The sequence below is a fragment of the Vulpes lagopus genome, chromosome 8, assembly GCF_018345385.1.
Source record: "Vulpes lagopus strain Blue_001 chromosome 8, ASM1834538v1, whole genome shotgun sequence".
Lineage (NCBI taxonomy): Eukaryota > Metazoa > Chordata > Mammalia > Carnivora > Canidae > Vulpes > Vulpes lagopus.
In genome coordinates, this window is record NC_054831.1 from 107,295,383 (window position 1) to 107,301,220 (window position 5,838).

Here is a 5,838-nt window from a genome sequence, read left to right on the forward strand (position 1 = left end):
ACATTGTAAACCCATCTCATACATCCAGAGAGATTCAGTGTGTGTGTCACCCTCATAATTTGGCAAAGGAACAGCAATCACATCATTATAATCAAGGTACTCATTTGATCCAACTTTTCTTTTTCTGTGTTCCCAGCTCCATAAAAATACCCCTTCCTTTTGTTCCTATATTTTCATCTTTTTTTGAGTAATCTTTATATAATTTAATCCATGATCTGATAGCCAGAGTTTACCTCAGTCCAAAGTGGGTGGAGTGGCAAGGAATTTCATTAGTATGAGAAGAATATGGGGGAAGAATAGCTATCATTTATTCAAGATGCTCAAATGCTGCAGGGCTATGGTGTGGACATGATGAATATGACATGTTCTGGACTGTTTAGGAGGGTGGTGCTCAGTGGAGGAAATAGTAACATGAAATGATAAAAGCTATAATAGAACTGTGTCCAAAATATTATGGAAGTTACGAAAGAGTGGTAATCTCTGACCTGGACCTCATAGGGATTCACAAAGGCTTTACAAAGGAAGGTGCATAAGAATGGGGCCTCTGGGTATGGGGAGGACTTTGTTAGCAGGCCCAAAAACGTGAGGAGAGGGTCGTTACAGACCCAAGAATCAACTTTGAGCAAAGAGGTGGGATTGTGAAAGTTCAAGGTGAAATTTCTTTCCTTTCAAACCAGCCCCTCCTTTTCCCTGCATATGCCAGTTAATGGCTCCACAATTCACCTGATTATCTGTATCTATCTTTCAAGTAATAGGGAAATTCAATTCAAACCAGCTTAAACATCAGGGGATTTCTAGACTCCATGACTGGGGCGTCCAGGACTTCATGGTCAGTTGATCCAACGGCCCGAAGGTGTCTCTGTGGATCTATCTTTGCTCTGCTCAGCACATGGTCAGCTCTAGTCTATGGCTCATTCCCCTGGGGTCACAAGATGTTTGCCAGTTAAGTCAGGTATATAAGCTTCCTTGTTCTTGTCCAGTGGGGGAGAACATTCAGTTGAGAGTTCTGACACTCACCTCCATTGCATGTTTAGATCACATGCTCACTCCTGAACCAAAAACTACCCAGAGCAATGGCATGTGCTAATTAGTGAATCAGTAAAAGCCTGCCATTAATGTTGGGATAGGGTGAGCTTCCCCAAAGCACAAGGGCTGCACAATAGGGAAGATTTGGGGTCAATTCTAGAGTGTTTTTGGGATGGAGGAAGCTAGGTGGGAAACATAAATGTGCACTACAATCACTATCCAATCAAGAAGCTGGCAGGATTCTGTATTGCTTCCTTTCACAGCTCCCCATGTCCAGCTGGTCAATACACTGCTGATTCTACCTTCTTACCATTCTTTTGTCTGTCCAGTTGCCTTTGTTTGAACCCTCATCATTTCCCACCCATACTCTTAAAATCCCTCCCGGCCGGTTTTTCTCTGTCTCTACCTCTCCTTGCTCCAAAGTTCCTTTGTACTTCTCTGGCAGTGATCCTCCTTTTTTTTTTTTTTTTTTTTTTTCCATTTGAAAGTAGTCATTTATTAACTGACTAGATTACAAAAATAATCATGGTAGATACCTTAGTTCATCCTTCTAATAAGCCTATTGATCTGGTCTTCCCTGTTGCCAGCATCTCCACTTTCTACAAAATGGGTGGTCTTTTTCTTCATTCCGCCGCGTGGAGAAGATAATTTGAAGGGCCATAAAAAGTTGTTGGCTTCTTTGAAACCTTTTCCAACGGTATAGATCTCGTGAATCAGATCCTCCATGCAGATGATGCCGTATCTACCAAGAGACCGAGCAATCAATGTGTTATCTGTCAGGGCAATTCGCTTCTTGTTGATCTTGCCATAACCACGCTTGTAGATCAATTCATTCACTGACTTCAGGTTTGGGTACCCCCATGCTATATATGGTTCCACAATCCTTAGAATGTTAACTGAAGCCTTGTTGAGCTTAACAAAGGTGCCATTGAAGATCTGGCGAAGGCGAAGAAGCTGCAACACCTTTCGAACCTTTGGGCTCACACCATTGATACCTCTGATCCTGATGACAAATGCCAACTTGGGTTCTGCAGGCACGTAGAAGTTGCCGGCTTTCTCGCCATCCTCGCCATGCTAATCTCAGTTCTGTACATCTGCCTGTATTCCTTGTGGTAATGCTTAGCCTTTTCATAGATAAGCTTCCTCCTTGCCTTTCGAAGCATCTTTTGGGCAAACTTTTTTCTCAGACGCTTGATCTTCAACTCCGCGAAGTTCCTTCGCTTTTTCTTAAGGGTTTCCAGCACAGCAGGAACCTCCTTCTTCTCTTCTGCACCCTCCATGGTTCCAGCCGGAAAAAGAGGTGGCAGTGATCCTCCTGTTCCTGTTACTCCTCCTCCTCCTCTGATCCTGTTACTCCCAGCTTTCAACCCAAATCACCCCCTACTGGTTACAGAACAAATTCTAAACTCCTCAGTAAATCTTAGATGTTTTCCAAGACCTGTATTAGTTTGCCAGGGCCACCATAACAACATACTGCAGACTGGGTGTCTTAACCAAGAGATAATTTTCTCATAGTTCTGGAGGTTGAAAGTGCAAGAACAAGGTGTCAGCAGGGTTGGTTTCTCCCAAGGTTCTTCTCCTTGGCTTGCAGATGGCCACCTTCTTGCTGTGTCCTCAAATGGCCTTTCCTCTCCGCATGCACATCCTTGCTGTCTCCTCCTCCTCCTCTTCTTCTTCTTTAATTAATTAATTAATTAGAGAGAGATTGAGAGTATAGGGGGAAGAACAGGGAGAGAGAAAAGAAGCCTCCATGCTAAGCACAGAGCCCGATGCAGAGCTCAATCTCACAACTCAGATCACGACCTGAGCTGAAGTCAAGAGTCAGATGCTTAACCCACTGAACCACCCAGGTGCCCCTATTTTCCTTTTCTTTTAAATATTTTATTTATTTATTTATGAGAGAGAGAGAGAGAGGCAGAGACACAGGCAGAGGGAGAAGTAGGCTCCATGCAGGGATCCTGACGTGGAACTCGATCCCGGGACTCCAGGATCAGGCCCTGGGCTGAAGGCGGCATTAAACCGCTGGGCCACCAAGGCTGCCCCTCTCTTCCTTTTCTTATAAGGATACCAGTACTATGACCACTCCTATGACCTCATTTAATCTTAAAGGCCAGGGCTTGCTGGCCTTTACATAGCACAGAGTAAAATTGGGAGGGTGTCAGATTAGCATGGATCCTCACAAGGATGACGTGGATTTGTGAAGCATTCCGTATTTTTCATAGTATCACCCTACAGATGACATGCTGATCACAAAGAGGAAAGTGAACTTTTACAGTGGAGAGATCTGCTAGTCACCACCATATGGAAGTGATCAAATCTAATGCACTAACCGCGGAACAGTTTCTGTGCCTGTAGAGAGGCAATATGTGTGTTGACTCATCTAGGCTTCCAACCTGAATCCAATCAAGCCTCTAGACTTTGCAGGAAATATGGCAGTTGGGTTGGTGGGGTGGGGTGGGGTGAGGGGGTGGGTGCTAAGAGAAAAAGTTAAAAAGACACCAAGAGAAAACAAGTAGATACAAAAAAAGAATGTGGACCATTTTACAAGGGCATCAACTAATAAAACATGGTTTGGGTGGGGGGGAATCTGGTACCTAAATGTAAGATGTATGTTTATGACCTCAGAAAGACAAGATAGTTCTTCATAATCTGCTCAGGTACACAAACAGTTCTCTGAGAATCTTAAAGGCATGCTTTATAGCTCCTCTCAGTTAGACAGCAGTACTTTTGATTCAGGTATACCTCATTTTATTGTGCTTTGCAGAGATTGCTTTTTTTTTTTTTTTCCAAATTGAAGGTTTATGGCAACTCTGCATTGAGCAAGTCTATTGGTGCCATTTTGTTCACTTCATGTCTCTGTGCCACATATTGGTAATTATCACAATATTTCAAAATTTTTCCTTATTATCATATTTGTTACAGTGATCTCTGATCAGTGATTGTGACTTGTTGAAAGCTCAGATGATGATTAGCATTTTTTTAGCAATAAAATATTTTAAAATTAAGGTAGTATGTTTTTTAGACAATGCTATTACACACTTAACAGACTACAGTATAGTGTTTTTTTTTTTTTTACAGGGGCTGAGTATAGTGTTAATATAAATGTTACACGCACTATGAAACCAAAAAAATTCATTTGACTTGCTCTATTGGGGTGGTCTGGAACTGAACCTCTAATGGCTCTGAGGTATGCTTGTACTCCTAAGGATGTGGTCCAACAGAAAGGAACCTAGGTAAGGAAAGTAATTTCTTGAAGAGCCTGATCGTGATGTCATAATGGGATGAGATTTTAAAGAAATCCTGGAAAAGAGTGTATTTTGCGAGTGAAAGAAAAGCAAATAATTTGTGGCTGCTGGAAGGCACAGTGATCTCATGGCAATTTTTTTTTTCTCATGGCAATTTTTAAGGCATAGCTCCAAATTCCTTAAATCTCGGTGGGCTTTGTGACTAGTTCCACACAGCATAATGGAAATGATGCTTTGTGACTCTGAGCCAAGATCATAAAAAGTAAAGCAATGGCAGCTGAGTGGCTCAGTGATTGAATGTCTGCCTTTGGCTTGGGATGTGATCCTGGGGTCCTGGAATAGAGTTCCACATCTGGCTCCCTACAGGGAGCCTGCTTCTCCCTCTGCCTGTGTCTCTGCCTCTCTTTCTGTCTCTCATGAATAAATAAAATCTTTTTTTAAAAAGTAATGCAGCTTCTGTCCTGTTTACCTAAACACTTGTTCCTGGATGGATGAGCCATCATACCAGAAAATTGACCACTTTGAGGCCACCATGCTAGAGAGGCTCCATGGACACACTCTGGTGGGCATTCTCAGAGCTGAGTTCAGCCTTTCAGCCACCCCAACCAAGGTGCTCAGCAAAAATGAACATGAAGCCTACCTGGAACCTCCAGTCCAGTCCATCTGTCAACTGAATACCAGCAAATGGCTTCTGTCAATGTTATAGGAAACAGAAGAATTCCTTGACTGAGCCCTGCCTAAATTCAGGATTCACAAAATTGTGAGATACAAATAGTTGTCTTAAGAGACACCTGGGACTTTGATCTCAGGGTTTTGAGTTCAAGCCCCATGTTGGATGTAGAGATTACTTAGAAATAAAATATTTTGAAAATTAAAATTAAAAAATTAAAAAATAGTTGTTTTAAGCTACTAAAGTTATAGAAGACTTTGGGGAATATAAAAAATAGTGAAAGGGAATAAAGGGGAAAGGAGAAAAAATAAGTGGGAAATATCAGAAGGGGAGACAGAACATGAGAGACTCCTAACTCTGGGAAATGAACTAGGGGTGGTGGAAGGGGAGGTGGGTGGGCGTTGGGGGTGGCTGGGTGACGGGCACTGAGGGGGGCACTTGATGGGATGAGCGCTGGGTGTTATTCTATATGTTGGCAAATTGAACACCAATAAAAAATAAATTTATAAATAAAATAACAGAATTTGGCTCTTTGAAAAGTCAATGTGATATGGGGAGAAAGATGGGTGGATTTAAAGGACTATAGCAACCAAAGGCAATAAGTCAGCCCTGACTGGCTTCTGGTTCAAAAAACTAATTTGCAAATGCTTTTGGGACAGCTGGGGAGACTTGAACATGGGCTATTAGACAATATTTTTAGAAAATTATTGTTAATTTTGTTAGATACAATCATGGTATTGTGGCTATGTAGAAAAATGTTGTGATTTCTAAGAGATACTTCCAGAAGTAGTTATGGATCGAGTGTCATTATGATTGCAATTTACCATACAATGCATCAGCAAAATAATCACACACACACTCATACACACACACCCAGAGCAGATATAGCAGAAGGTT

At 41.9% G+C, this 5,838-nt stretch overlaps 1 pseudogene; it reads right to left on the reverse strand.

Moving 5' to 3' along the window:
* Positions 1 to 1,516: 1,516 nt before the first annotated feature.
* On the reverse strand, positions 1,517 to 2,314 carry LOC121497501 (annotated as a pseudogene).
* Positions 2,315 to 5,838: the final 3,524 nt, after the last annotated feature.